Below are 15,467 nucleotides of genomic sequence, written 5' to 3' on the forward strand. Positions count from 1 at the left end.
TATAGACACCTGTAACGAGTCTGCGTGTGTATATATATATATATATATATATATATATATATATATATATATATATGTCTTAGTAAGTGATCTTTTAGGATATGCAGACTTGGTGCTCTGCAATGCAAAGACTATCATGTCAGTGCACCCATCATTATGAACACAGTGACATCACTTTATCTTGTAACCCTGACAACGATTGACGTTTGTGAGAACAGATCTGTACACACCTACAGTAATTTGTGATAATTTCAGTGCAAGTTCCATGACAAATATGCATAATAGGATGTTAATTGCATTGTTCTTAGAAAGGGCTATTTCATATGTAACATATATATTTTAATAGGATATGTGCTAAAATGTAGCATGTATCATAAAGTGTGTCTTGTATTTTTCATTTGTTGGATTGCCTTAATACGCATTCATTGGATTGAATTGCTTTAATATCCATTTGCTGTTATTAGAGCTTTAAATACCACTTCTGATATTAGAGCATTAAAAAAATATACAGTGAGTTGAAAAAGTATTCATACCCCTTGACATTTTCCACATTTTGTCATGTTACAACCAAAAACATAAATGTATTTTATTGGGATTTTATGTGATAGACCAACACAAAGTGGCACATAATTGTGAAATGGAAGGAAAATGATAAATGGTTTTCAACATTTTTTTACAAATAAATATGTGAAAATAAATATGTGAAACGTGAGCTGTATTGATACTGAGATTAAATTACACAGGTGGACTTTACTAATTAGGTGACTTCTGAAGGCAATTGGTTCCACTAGATTTTAGTTAGGGGTATCAGAGTAAAAGGGGCTGAATACAAATGCATGCCACATGTTTCACATATTTGTAAAAAATGTTGAAAACCATTTATCATTTTCCTTCCACTTCACAATTATGTGCCACTTTGTGTTGGTCTATCACATAAAATCCATTTACGTTTTTGGTTGTAACATGAAAAAATGTGGAAAATTTCAAGGGATATGAATACTTTTTCAAGGCACTGTGTGCTATTTTACTGTGTAGCATGCTGCACAGTATTGTGACACTGAAAGATACCTGGACGCATAATGCCAGAGTCCCTGGGCCGTGCTGGTACCCTGATGCCAGTGTGTCCCATCACAACTGGACCTCCTCTCTCTCTGTTGCTAGAAACTGCTCTGTGTTTTACCTGCCACTCAGGTCTACCCAGGGCATAGGTTACCCCACTTAGGTCCCCAAACGCACTAGGGATCGCCGAGATGACCTCTGGGTCAGGACAAAGTTCATATGGAACACTCCTTTCCCATAGGACCTCTACTACTGGGGCTGTAACAGCAGAGACAGTATAGTCAGTGTTATCTGGTGCTCCAAATGGAGTAATCCTTAGTTAGGGGTATGGTCTGTGGCTGTAAAAGCTGGATTGTGATATATCCATAGGTTGTGTGGTTAGAAAAGAAAGGGGTATTAAGGGTTAAAAAGGAAGGCAGCCATCCTTCAGAGTGTGTCCAGAACTCTGCAAGACATGTAAGGAAAAAACAGGGAGGGGGAGGCGCCGACCTGAGTGTAGTATTAAAATGATGACTTTAATAGGATTAGATTAAAAACACTTACAAAATGGTAGAAGATGCATGCTCATCAAAGAAAAGTGCAGTCCTGGCATTCCACATGGCTTTGCCCTCACCACTGCAGCCCTGATTGACAAGATTCCAGCCCTTCCTTGGTCCAATCAGAAACCGGTGACATCACTTCCTGTTCCAGAGTCCATGCTGATCAGTGTAGAGTTTCCTGGTTCCTGGAAAAACACTGATCTATTCCAGTGGATCACTCCCTTTAAAAAAAAAAAAAAAAAATCACATTTCGTTATTTTGCAGCCTGAAATGAAGACAAACACAGTTTTTGTTTTATCCAGCTGTATGTACTGTATAATATCGAAGTGAAAGATATAACACCATGTCAGAAAAAAAAAATCAAAAACAGAATCATTGAGTTGGAAAAACGATCTTCCCCTTGTGTCAGTATTTTGTTGGACCACATTTTACTTTAATTACAGCTCTCAGTCCTGTTGGGATATGTCCCTACTAACTTTGCACATCTAGACTTTGCAATATCTGCCCATTATTCTTTGCATAACTGCTCAAGCTCAGTTAATTTAATGATGGCCATTTGTGGACTGCAGTCTTCAAGTCTTCTACAGATTTTCAATGGGGTTTAAGTCTGGGCTCTGACTAGGCCATGCAAGGACATTCACCCTTTTCTCCTTCAACCGCTGTGTGGTCATTTTTGCTGTGTGCTTTGGGTCATTGTCCTGTTGGAAGATAAAACTTCTTCTCGTTGACAACTTTCTGGATGAGGGCAGCAGATTTTCCTCAAGAATTTGTCTATATTTTGCCCCCATCAATTTTTCCTTATATCCTGACAAGGACTTCAGTTCCTACTGCAGAGAAACAACCGCATAACAGGATATTGCCACCCCCATTCTATACTGTAGGAATGGTGTTATTGGATAGTGAGCTGTATTGGATTTCTGCCAAACATATCGTTTGGTGTTGAGATCAAATAAATCAATTTTAGTCTCATCTCACCTTTTTCCGTGTAGCCTCAGAATCTTCAAGGTACGTTTAAGCAAAGCTCAGTCATGACTGCATGTGGCCTTTCTTGAGGAATGGCTTTTTTCTTGCAACCCCCCTTACAGGCCACATTTGTGGAGAATTTGTGATATTGTTGTCACATGCACAAAATGACCACTCTGTCATAAATTCCTGAAACTGCTTCAGAGTTGCCATAGGGCTCTTGGTAGCCCCTCTTGGTAGCCTCTCTCTCTTTCATCCAGTTTGGAGCGACGTCCTGATCCAGGGAGGGTCTGTGTTGTACCAAATACCTTCTAATTCCTAATATTAGTCTTCACTGTGCTTCTAGGCATTTATAAAGCCTTTGTAACCATCTTCTAACTTGTGCCTGTCCACAACTTTATCCTGGAGGTCTTTTGACAGTGCCTTGGCACCCATAGTTGATTGTTTGCTTCATTTGCACTACCAGGGACTGAAATGCTCCAGGAAAGCTCTTTTCATGCCGAGCTAATCAAAACGACCACAGCGATCACAGTTAAAAGTCAAATGGCTTTGTGTGCCATTAAGAAGGTGATTAGCTACACCTGATTGAGTTTACAAATCATTTTTAGGAGGGGGGAGTGATCCTTTTTACAAGTCAGTGATTCTGTTTTTGAATTTTTAAAAAATATTCTGACATGTTGGTGTTATATCTTTCACTTGGATGTTATAAGTTGCACTGAGTAAATACAGCTGGATAAATCAAAAACTGTGCATGTCTTCATTTCAGGTTGCAAAGCAACAAAAATGGAAAATTGTATCAAATACTTACCGTAATTTTCTTTTCCAGACGCCAATACATAGCAGCATACATATGATATAACTTCGCCCCTATATCTACCCACAGGACCTGTTTAGCTCTATAAAAGTCTGACTGAGAGCTACCTCCCCTATTCTCCGAGACCTCTTTCCATTTAAATTTTTATGATGATGAAAAAGTCCGTCTGAATGTAGACGTAGCCTGGAGATAGGCTTTGAGGGCTTTGAGGACTTTTGGAATGTCCAACTCGTGCAGATCAGCATCTGATTCCGCTGCGAAGGCTGGAAGCACCCATTCACTGGAGAGATGAAATATCAATGCCACTTTTGGGACAAAATGATCCAATGGTCTCAGCACAACCCTGTCTGGGAAGAACATGGAATAAGGTTCTGCTTCCCCCAAATCTTGGAGTACGGCACACTTCCCCCTGAAGTTATGGCTAATAGGAAAGCTGTTTTTAAGGTGACATCCCATAATAAACAGTCTTCTGTCGGAGTACGAGGAGGGTTTGCTAGAAGATTGAGGACTACTGCCAGGTCCCATTGAGAGAACCTATTTCTCTTGGGAGGGCGTAGTCTAAGTACCGCTCTCATGAAGTGCTTCACCAGCAGGTTTGCTGCCCATTTCTTTTGGGTAAAAGCCGAGATGGCTGAAATTTGCACCTTAAGCGAACTGAACACCAAATACAATCCGGATTGCAGGAAAGACAGGATTTGAGATACATTTGGGTCACTAGGGTCAAACTGACGTTCAGCTTTAAACTTGTGAACCTATTCCATATTCTGGAGTAGATGGCATTAGTTGACCCCTTTCTGGAACTCTGTAAAGTTCTAATACCCTCTGGAGAACATCCTAACTCTTGTAACCCCTGCCTTACAATCTCCAGGCCCCTAATGCCAGTCATGATGGTTGCGGATGTAGGATATCTCCTTCAGACAGGAGATGAGGAGTCACCGGCAGAGTGATCGGTGTGCACACGCTGAGATCTATTGCCAGAGAGACCCATGGTCTGTGAGGCCAGTAAGGAAATACCGTGATGACTGTCAAATTCTCTGTCAACAATATCCTCAGGAATTTCAGGATTAAAGAAATTGGAGGGATGGCATAGGCCAGTTGCCCAACCCAGGAATGGCTGAAGGCATCCGTCCCCTCCACTAATGGATGAGGGTAGCGTGAGAGAAAGCGGCTCACCATGAATATGGTTGATGAGGTAAAAATATCCATCTTGCGGACACCCCCACTTGTGGATGATCTGTTTGAACACTTCGGGGTGAACACTTCGGAATTGTCTGAATAGGCGATCTGCTTCCAAGTTCTGACAGCCTGGAAGATATTTGGCCCTCAAATCTGGGAGATATTGTTGTGCCAATGACATGATTGGTTCCACCTCTCACAAGAGGGATTGTCTGTGCGTCCCGCCTTGTCGCTGTATGTAGGACACTGCTGCTGTGTTGTCCAGATGGAGCAGGACTGGGCAACCCTGTATGTGAGGCAGCAAGGTGGCCAACGCCATGAATGCTGCTTGAAGTTCCAGAATATTGGAAACTACGCCCTGAGTAAGAAAATTCCCCTGTGCCATGGATCTTGAGCTGTTCACAGGTGGCGCCCCACCCTGCTGTGCTGGCATCTGTGGTAACAATGAACCATGGCTGCGGCCCCAATGGCCAGTGCTGTTTAGCGTTTGTTTCGTCTACCACCAGAGACTCTGGCGCCTCCGGCTGGTGATCCTGATTGGCTGGGCTAGACGAACTCTTCCACTGCATCAGGAAGCCTTGTTGGAAAACTCTGAGTTTCCAGTGAGCCCAGGGGATCATTGGAATACATGAAGCCATCGTTCTGAGAGGATTCATGCACTGCGATGCTGCCATCACTGGTACAGCCAATGCCTGTTGGAAGTTCTCCCTGAATTTGGGAAGTTTCTGGAGGTGGCAAAGAAACTGTAGCCACCTGAGTATTGAATTGGGCCCCTAAGTAGACCATATTCTGTGTAGGCTCCAGCTGGCTCTGGTAATGCCTGTCCCTCAACGCAAATCTGATGAACTGCTGGTATGACTGAAGGATCAGGACATGCTGGTAGGCATATTGCAAGTCCACTGAAATCCTCCAGTCTCCTGGTTGAATAACCTGGATTATGGTATGGAGAGACTCCATCTTGAGTCTATCTGTATAAATTGATTTTTTTGGCAGTGGTCTTGCCAGAACTGGGTCACCTTGAGCCACCTGGCTCCAACTGCCTCCTGGGTGGGCCTGGCGTTAAAAGGGCTTCTGGGTATCTTAGGGAGCCGTAGGGATCTTAGCTCTCTGTGATCTTATGAAGGTTGACTGTGTACCCCTCCAACACCTTCTGAAGTCCTTGGATGGGCGAAAGCCTCCGAAATCCCAGTACCTGTTTGGCGCTCTTCTGGATGGTTGCCCCCTCTGCCATCTGGACCTTTGATCTTGGGGCAGAAGATTTTCCTCCTGTAACCCTGGAGATGGCAGTCTCCAGTTTTTTGGCCAAACAGCGCCTGCCCATCAAAAGGCAGTTAACAGCAATTCTGCTTTGAGGATGGGTCAGCCGCCCAGGGTTTTAGCCACAGCGCTCTTTTGGCTGTGACTGAGCTGAGCATGGCTCTGGAGGACCATCGAATGATGTCTATAGCTGCCTCACCTGTGAAGTCCCCCGAGAGTTTTATCTCAACAAGAGCCTTGATGATTTTTTTCTTTGGCAGCTGGTTTTTGATTGCATACTCCAAGTTCTGCGCCCCCACACTCGCATAGCACTTGCTACGGATGTTAAAGCAACGGTGGGTTTACAAGCACCACCTGTCGCAAGGTAAAACTTTGTTAAGTCCATGTCAATGCGTCAATCAAGGATATCGTGAAAGGAGGAAGAGTCTTCCATCGGAAGGGTCACATTCTTGGCCAGTCTGGTGACTGCCGCATCCACCGTTGGTTGGTTAGATAAAGGAGTTGCATCCTCCTCCATTAGTGGATACAACTTCTGCAACCTATTGGTTGAGGAGAATTTTCTCTCCCCCTTTTCCCATTCCTCCTGAAACAGGCCTCTTATTTCTGTCATAAGAGGAAAGGTAGCTACCTGTTTCTTTAGGTTCCTTCTATGAAACCCAAAGGCTTGTTCACACTTGCAGCAGGCTCTGCTATTGCACTGTAAAGCGATCTGTGCTTAGTTCACTTTTCAGAGGCATTTGATATTATCACGTAGAGGGGACAAGTGTTCCTGCTATGCAATTTTCAAAGAGCGATTTGTACGAAATGTTGTAACTTGCATGGGAGCGGCCCATTCACTTGGCTGCCGTACGTGTGCAAAAAGCCCCTGCTCCTATTTAGGGGCAACCAGTTTCGCACAATGTCTTTAAAGGCGCGTTCTCCCACGTGACAATCACGGCAGAATCGCATCGCATTTGGAGTGCCCTGAAAGGATAAAGGCACCTAATGCGTGTTGTGCAGCGATTGCCACACAATTTAAAATCAGATTGTATTGTGTGATAATAGGTTTTCTCCTTCTTTGGAGGAGGTTCCGGATCCTCCCATTCCAGTGCAGCTTTTATTGCCTTAATGAATGGTGGTATTAGCACAAAATCAAAGTGTGAACCTTCAAGATCCTCTGCTGAGGAGGAGGCGGCATCTTTTCCCTCGGCCTTGAAGGTTGGCTGTAATTCTGGGTCTGGAGAATCAGCCTGCCTAATCCGCTGGGCTGGAGTCACCCCTGAAGTGCCTGGTACCCCTCTAGTTAGAGAGGGTTGAATGGCTTGGTTTAGACCTGGTGTAGGGCCCACGCTGTTCGTCCGCTTCTGTCCCTCTTTGCCCGAGACGACCGAAAAATTCTGCCACGAAGTTAAGGACTACTTTCTTGAGCAAGGTTGACACCTGCTGACTCTCATACTCCTGGTCTCTGGCAAGCTGCCTGAAGCAGTTACTGCAAAGTAGCTTTCCAGGCATAGGAGGCATAGGGTCATCTCCAAATGACCAACATTTGCCTTTCAGGCACTGAGCCCTCAGAGGAGAAGCTGTGTGCGTTCTCTTAAGCGCACATTTGCGTCCTTTGTACAGGGGTCTGCCAGGACTCGAGAAGTCACTTTCTGCCCTGGAAAAATCCTGAATATCCAGAAGGCCTCTGGACCTCCTAGAGCGGGAGTGTGAGTGGCCGGGACTGCAATAGACAGGAAGGCATGCTTGTCAGGGCAGAACGCACTATTTTTCCCCGCATCTTCTTACTTACCAAAGTTGGCCCTTACCTGGTATTGCGGTAGTCTTGGTTATGTGGTGTTAGACTCAGGCCCCTGCACCACATGGTCCCGGCAAATCTAAAGGAAATCAGACAACAAAAGCTGCACAGTGTATATGGGGTTTTTAGAGACATGAGAGCAAGAAAAAGAAAAAAGTTTTATAGAAATTGACAGACCTGGAAAGAGTTCCATAGGAGAGAAAACATGCAGTCCCAGCTGCTGAATCCGGACTCCAAAGCAGGCATGCCGGCCCACAAGAGGATTGTCGTCTCCGATTAGAGAACGCCTCGACCCCAAAAGACCACCAGAAGGGGTTCCCCACCTTATTGGTGCGTTTAGCAGCCTAAGATGTGGGACTGCGTGCTGGGAGAGGCTTAAACCCAGACGGACTCCGACATAGTCGGCAGGTAAGAGCTTATCCTGAGTGTAACGGTCTGTAGGTGTTGATCTTTTGAGGATAAAAAGGAGAATGGGAGAGGTAGCTCTCAGTCAGACTTTTATAGAGCTAAACAGGTCCTGTGGGTAGATATAGGGGTGGAGCTATATCATATGTATGCTGCCATGTTTGGCATCAGGAAATGTGATTATTTTAAAGGGGGGCAATTTTTTTTTTTTATACCCACTGTATAGAAAGTAGTCTTACAAATGACTAGTGAGGAGTGGTTTGCACGGAATGAAGTGGAAGGAAAAAATGTCTAAATCAAGGTTGAGCATGCAGAAAGGGTAGAAGGATGCAGTTGGATCTTTTAATGGGAAATGGAGAATTATTCGCCACAAGGAAGATATTGTGACTGGGTTAGAATGAGGGCCTTGAATTTTGCGCTGTTTTAAACAGTTCCTCAGATTCTTTTACTTCCTATTTTTTGTCCATGGATAAACTGTAATAAGCAAATTTATATAAGGACAGTGTGTCATTTTAAATCATAATAAATCACAATGTACTTTTGTCACAATATTATTTTATTGGAAGCCTGAATAATCTAACCATCACACTTTAATGCTTTGATGGTTTTCCTCCCCCATATCTTTTGCAGGCTGCTGAAAATATTGCATTACTCATGAATTGAAAATTGTATGCTTAGCATCTTCCAGTCATCCTCTCTCTCTCTGAATAAGTGCAGCAATTACTTCTAGTTTATGTTGATTTTATGTTTTTTTTGTCAAAGGTATAGCACTGTAGCTTATTTTGAAGGAAGACATTGTTATTGTGCGCTGAAATGTCAAAACTTTTTTTTTTTCTAGTTAGGAATGGAGTGTGAAAAGGCGAGAACCCTTGTCAGGTTGTTCTTCTCTTCGAGGCTCTATTAGAGAGATTTCCCCTCACTTCCTGGCCCGGTGACACCTTTTTTTTACCAGAGAGGAAGTGGGGAAAAATCTGCAACAGGGAAAAAGACAACAATAAAAAGTTCTAGTATTCCTCTATCTACCTTAAAAAAGCATTCTTACTTCTGTCTGTGTGGTTGTTGGGGAGTTTCTCTCATTTCCGATCTGGTATAACTGTGTCACCAGAATAGGAAGTGAGGGAATATTTTTCTAACCAAGCCCTGGATGCCAGTAAAACCTGACAGGGGTTTAATTTTTCCCCACCGAAAACAAAATTAGCTACAGATACACGTGTGGACTAGGAGCGCTGCTTAAAGCTGGAAGATAATAGGTGTCCCTACCGGTATTCAGAAAGTGGGAGGAGGTATCAGGCACTAATCCAGAAGCATGGACATATGTGGGGCAAGATGCCACTCAAAACCGACCAAGCACTTCAGATATGGCTGTGTGTGACCTCAGCCAGCACTGCTTCGGCCACGCCCGCTGACATTTTTTGCCCCGCCTACCAGGGGCCTCAGTGCTGGTGGGCCGGTTTCAGTGACAGCGGAGGTAGAGCGGGCGGGGACTCCCAAACCCTGTCCACCAATAAGCTAATCTCCGGTCGTGCAGCTGTTTAGAAAAAAAACTTCTCTGGGCCCCCTGTGTTCATTAGGGGCTGGGGGACAGAAAGCGGACTATTTCACCACTTTCGGCTTTGGGTGGATCAATAGGCAGCAGCGCACTACACAGCTGAAGGCCGCCCTGTGCTATATCAGTACACTGAAGCCGGCCGGGAGCGCTGCTGCGGATTAATCTGCCTAAAGCCGAAAGTGATAAAGTAGTCTGCTTTCTGTCCCCCAGCCCCCACTGAACATAGGGGGCCCGGGGAAGTTTTTTTACTAAACCGCTACACAGCAGGAGTTGGGTGATTAGCTGATTAGTGGACAGGATTTGTGAGTCCCTGCCTGCTCACCTCGCTCCCCCCCAGTATCCTCCACCCCTATTTACCCAGCTCTGTGGTGCCCAGGAGGAAGGGAGAGCACCAGATGTACCAGCAGGTCACAGTTGGTCCCGGGCTCCCAGCTCCAGAGGAACCACCTGCAGGACAAGCACTGCACCCGGGACCTAGGTAGAGGAAGCTGTGCAGACCAGGTACTGGGGGGACTAATACAGAAAAAAGAAATTGACTCCTGCGCACAAGTGGTCAACCAGATAGATGGAAGGACGACACAGGCCTTGCTGCCCTCAAGGATGGGGAATCCTAGCAGACAAAGAAATAAAAAGAGAGAGGAGCGCACCGGCCATGTGCATTATCTTTTGTAAAACATTTATTGAATAAAATAATAATAAAAGAAATTACTCACAAGCAGTAGTAAAATCTGGTGCCATAAAACTCAAGCAACAACAAACAGCAAGTGGTAGTGATGATGAGCGAAGCCTTCCAAAGGTCTTAGAGGAACATAAAAGCTTCACTACTAGCTGACGCTTTTCGAAGGGCACGTCCCTTCTTCATCAGAGCTCAGCAGTCCAATGTTTTACAAAAGATAATGCACATGGCTGGTGCGCTCCTCTCTCTTTTTATTTCTTTGTCTACTGGGGGGACTAACACGGATGGGCACTTATGAGGCTGCGCTGATGGGCACTGATCAGGCTGCATTAATGGGCACTGGTGTGGCTGCATTAATGGGCACTGGTGTGGCTGCATTAATGGACACTGGTGTGGCTGCATTAATGGCACTGGTGTGGCTGTGCTTATGGGCACTGATTAGGCTGCATTAATGGGCACTGGTGTGGCTGCGCTGATGGGCACTGGTGTGGCTGTGCTGATGGGCACTGATCAGGTTGCATTAATGGGCACTGGTGTGGCTGCACTGATGGACACTGATCAGGCTGCATTAATGGGCACTGGTGAGGCAGCATTAATAGGCACTGGTGTGGCTGCGCTGATGGGTACTGGTGTGGCTGCATTAATGGGCACTGGTGTAGCTGCATTAATGGGCACTGGTGTGGCTGCACTGATGGGAACTGATGATGCTGCTGATGGGCACTAGTGAGGTTGCATTGATGGTCACTGGTGTGGCTGCGCTGATGGGCACTGGTGTGGCTTCATTAATGGGCACTGGTGTGGCTGCATTAAGGGGCACTGGTGTAGCTGCATTAATGGGCACTGGTGTAGCTGCGTTAATGGGCACTGCTGCTGATGATGCTGCTGATGGGCACTAGTGAGGTTGCATTGATGGTCACTGGTGTGGCTGCGCTGATGGGCACTGGTGTGGCTTCATTAATGGGCACTGGTGTGGCTGCATTAATAGGCACTGGTGTGGCTGCATTAATAGGCACTGGTGTGGCTGCATTAATGGGCACTGGTGTAGCTGCGTTAATGGGCACTGGTGTGGCTGCGCTAATGGGCACTGATGAGGCTGTCCTGATGGGCATTGGTGAGGCTGCATCGATGGGCATTGGTGAGGCTGCATTGATGGGCATTGGTGAGGCTGCATTGATGGACACTGATGAGGCTGCATTCGTTGCCATAGAAACATTTGTAAAGGGGAGTAGTTGTTAAGATGACCATACCCATGTGTGGGTGCCAAGTGCCTGTGACCCTAGGATCTGCCCTGTGAGGGGCATTATTGTAGATTAGGGTACACTAGTGTTGCCCTCTAAAGAGTGAACAACAGTGGATCACTTTTCAGAGTGTGTTTAACAGATGGCAAGGAAGCGTTATGTTGCCTCCTCACCATCTGATTTTATTCTTAAAAACCTGCACCACCTCGCTGCATTCGTTTTTAGGGGGGATGCCAGATGGGGGGGCAGATATATGCTCCAGGTACACCCCTGCCAATAAGAGAAATAAAATAGAACGGATAATGGCCAGTGAAGGGGGGGCTTGGGTGGCCATCAGGGTTGGCCGGCCGGTATGGGAGAGACCTCACTTCATAGTACGCAGCCCGGTTCAGCCTCAGTGGTGCTGCATTGTTGGAAGGCAGCCAATGGCTGTGCTGCAATGCCGGTTTCTGAAATTCCAGCCAATGAGGCTGTAGCAATGTTCCTGCATAACGTTAACCCTCCCACTTCACGCAGTGATGTGAGAAGGAGAACAAAAATACAGACGAGAATAAGTGAAATAATAAAAGAGGTGAGTGAGGACAGAGTTAGAGTATATTTTCAGTTAACACATTTTCATGAAAGATCCAATCGTAGTTTTGTTAAACAATGTATAGTAAACCATGAAATTTATGTTTATTGTATTTTCTGTGTCACATGTATGGTGTGGAATGCAGGATGGTAAATTTACAGATAGAAACTGTAAAAGTCCAACTTAATTGTCAGTGTAAATTGACATAATGCATTCCAAGTGTGCCATAACTCTTATGCAGCGTACACACGAGCGGACTTTTCGACTGGTCCGAGTCCAGCGGACAATTCGACTGTGTGTGGGCTTCATCGGACCTGCAGCGGACTTTTTCGGTCGAAAATCTGACGGACTTTAGATTTGGAACATGCTTCAAATCTTTCCGACGGACTCGAGTCCGGTCGAAAAATCCACTCGTCTGTATGCTAGTCCGACGGACAAAAACCGACGCTAGGGCAGCTATCGGCTACTGGCTATCAACTTCCTTATTTTAGTCCGGTCGTACATCATCACGTACGAATCCATCGGACTTTGGTGTGATCGTGTGTAGGCAAGTCCGGTCCTTAGACCATCAAAAGTCCGTCGTAACTCCGTCGAAAGTCCGTCGGAAAGACCATCGGACCTTTGTCAAAAAGTCCGACCGTGAGTACGCGGCCTTAGGGCTCTTTCACACATACGGACCGTTCAGGTCTGCCTGTCAGTTTTTCAGGCGGACCTGAACGGACGCTCCATGTACCTCTATGGAGTGACGGATGTCAGCGGTGACATGTCCGCTGACATACGATCCGCTAAATGCAGACGGATGGAAACCCTATTTTCCATCCGTCTGGCGGATTGGATGAAAACGGACAGGTGAATCCCCTATAGAGGACAGCGGGGCTCTAATAGGTCCGTCCCTGCACAGTGAGCCGAGATGGACCTGTCATCCGCCAGCTCAGTGGGGATCAACGGATCGATCCCTGCTGAGCAAGCGGAGTCTGTCAAAATGGACATATATGTGTGAAAGGAGTCTTGCAGCTTGTTTTATTTAAAAAAAAAAGCCACAGCCTGATTAGAAAAGTCTGCTATCATGCTGCAGGGAAGACCCTTTCTCTATGTTGGCGGGGTGCAGGCTTTTCTGTTAAGGCTGCGGCTTTTAAAAAAAAAACAAAAAAAAACATAAACCTGTAAGTAGTTAAAGCGGAGTTCCACCCAAAAATGGAACTTCCACTTTAAGTGAAGGTGACCCCCTGGCATGCCATATTTGGCATGTCATTTTTTTTTGGTGGGGGGGAGCGGATACCCTCTTTTTAGGGGCTTCCAGCTCCCACTTCCTCCTGGGGCTCCATGGAGCCAGAAGGAAATTCACCTCTCCCCCCTCCCTGCAATCTTCTGGGACACGTCACAGGTCAAAGAAGATTGCCTGGCCAATCACAGCACGCAGTGTGGCTCGTGCATGTGCAGTGCGTGCCCGGCTGTGAAGCCAAAGCTGGGCACCCACAGGCACAATGCCAGCGCTGAGGAGAGGAGGGGGAGAGGAGCGGGGCTTTGTTCGCCTGCATTGCTAGACTGTGGAACAGGTGAGTTTCCAATTATTAAAAGTCAGCAGGTACACCTTTTGTAGCTGCTAACTTTTATATGGGTGGAACGCCACTTTAAAGTGGTTGTAACCCAAAAAAAAAAAAAAAGAGAGCGCTTCTGTTCCCTTATAGCAGATTAAACAGCACAGTGCTTGTGCTGTCTAACCTGCCCCTCTCTAAGCTGTAAAAAACCTGGCTGATCCTGCCAGTTCCTGTGTCCCCCCCTGTGTGCTGACCACGGTAATCATGGCTGCTGAGTCCTGATTACCATGATCAGTTTACAAGCCTCAGTTATTCGCAGCTCTCCTCTCTCCCCCTCCCTCCCTTCCTGTCAGCTCCTGTGTGTGTGTGAGCCATCTCTGCCCCCCCCTCCTGCCGCAATGAGTAGCAAAGTAAACTGTTAAAAAAATTCACTGGCAGTACCTCTCTTTTATGCAGCCATAACACACTGTGTAAGTGTCTGTTGAAAACAAAGTCTGTAAATACAGCTTTTAGATCTCTTCAGGCCGGTCACGTGACTCCCGGACGCTCTCCTCCCCATCTAAGTACTACAGCGTAAGGGGCTGAGCGGCCAGCACAGTGGTCATGTTACCTTCCCAGCTGACACCAGATGGGATCCAGGTCCCTCCCACTGTAGCCCATAGATGAAATATGAGAGCGGTCGTAAGTCACGTGCTCGGCCTAAGGAGAACTGAAAAAGGTATTTACATGCTTCGTTTTCAACAAACACTTACACTGTGTGTTGTGGCTGCATAAAAGAGAGGGGCTGGCAGTGAATATATTTTAAAGGTTACACGCACTTTAAGACTTTGAGCTGAAAGCTCAAGTGGACTTTAATCACTGATTTCTTTTTTTATGTCTGATAAAAATACCTGTTAACATCCTTGATATCATATATATTAAGAATTGGATGATAACCCTTTTCTGTAATGCTACTGGAGTCCACTGTCTCTAGAGTGATGGCTATCACAACATTTTGGGCTGTTTAGGACCCTTTTATCATCACATGTCTAATGAAGGTCCTTAGCTGGTAGAAACATTTTACTATCTGCACTGTAATGTGAGCTGTTCAATAAAAACTTGGACTTTATAACAAAGATCTTGTGTGCTGGCAACACATATTCCTCTATGCTATATTCATGTTAACTGGTTGGCAGTTGCTGCAGCACCTTTTAAAGTTGAAATAAACCCTTCAATTTAATGGTTTCCAAAAACAGTTAGACCCCTTTTACACTGAAGGTGTTTTTCAGGCATTTTAGCGCTAAAAACAGCACCTGTAAAGCGCCTAAAAACACCTTTTATGCAACCCCAATGTGAAAGCCTGAGTGCTTTCACACTAGGTTGGTGCGGTTGCAGGATGTAAAAAGTCCTGCAAGAATCGTCTTTGGGGCAGGGCAGGAACGGTGTATACACCACTCCCAAAACGCCCATACTCATTGAAATGAATGCAAAGCGCTTCGGCAGTGCCGCAACATAAGCGCTTTTAACCTTTCCTCGGCGAATAGCAGGGGATAAAACTAGCGGTGCTTTACCGCTAACGTGGCCGCGCTACAGTGTGAAAGGGGCCAGGATGCTGGGAATGCTTAATGTCACATTTGCTTTTACTCTCATCCAAACTGTCAAACCATCAAATTGCTGGTGTCATAACTGATCACATGTGCAGCATCATGGCAGTTGCAGATCAAACAAAGGCTAAGATGGGAGCTTCCTTGGCTGAAAAGGATAGAATGGTTTAGCTCAGCTTTAACTTCAGGCCTTTTCCAGTAAGGAGTGCACTGAGAGTATATGAACTGTAGCAGAGGAAGGTACTAATTGGACAGCTTCATGGTTGCCAGTGTTTAACAGTTTGTGCCATAATTAAACCAATATAAAGGGTCAGCTTGACCA

At 45.7% G+C, this 15,467-nt stretch overlaps 1 protein-coding gene across 2 annotated transcripts in view; it reads left to right on the forward strand.

Annotated features, from left to right (window-relative positions):
- The window catches only part of PDE11A (phosphodiesterase 11A), a 988,141-nt gene that overhangs the window by 200,312 nt on the left and 772,362 nt on the right, over positions 1-15,467 (forward strand). The window contains exon 1 of one of the 2 annotated variants that reach the window (XM_073633832.1): positions 3,529-3,535. The exons of the other annotated variant lie outside the window; for it this stretch is intronic. The gene's annotated coding sequence lies outside the window, so the exon portion shown is untranslated. Of the gene's footprint in view, positions 1-3,528; positions 3,536-15,467 lie in introns of those variants that run through there. 2 annotated transcript variants of the gene reach the window in all.

The sequence above is a fragment of the Aquarana catesbeiana genome, linkage group LG06 (assembly GCF_042186555.1).
Source record: "Aquarana catesbeiana isolate 2022-GZ linkage group LG06, ASM4218655v1, whole genome shotgun sequence".
NCBI classification, from domain to species: domain Eukaryota; kingdom Metazoa; phylum Chordata; class Amphibia; order Anura; family Ranidae; genus Aquarana; species Aquarana catesbeiana.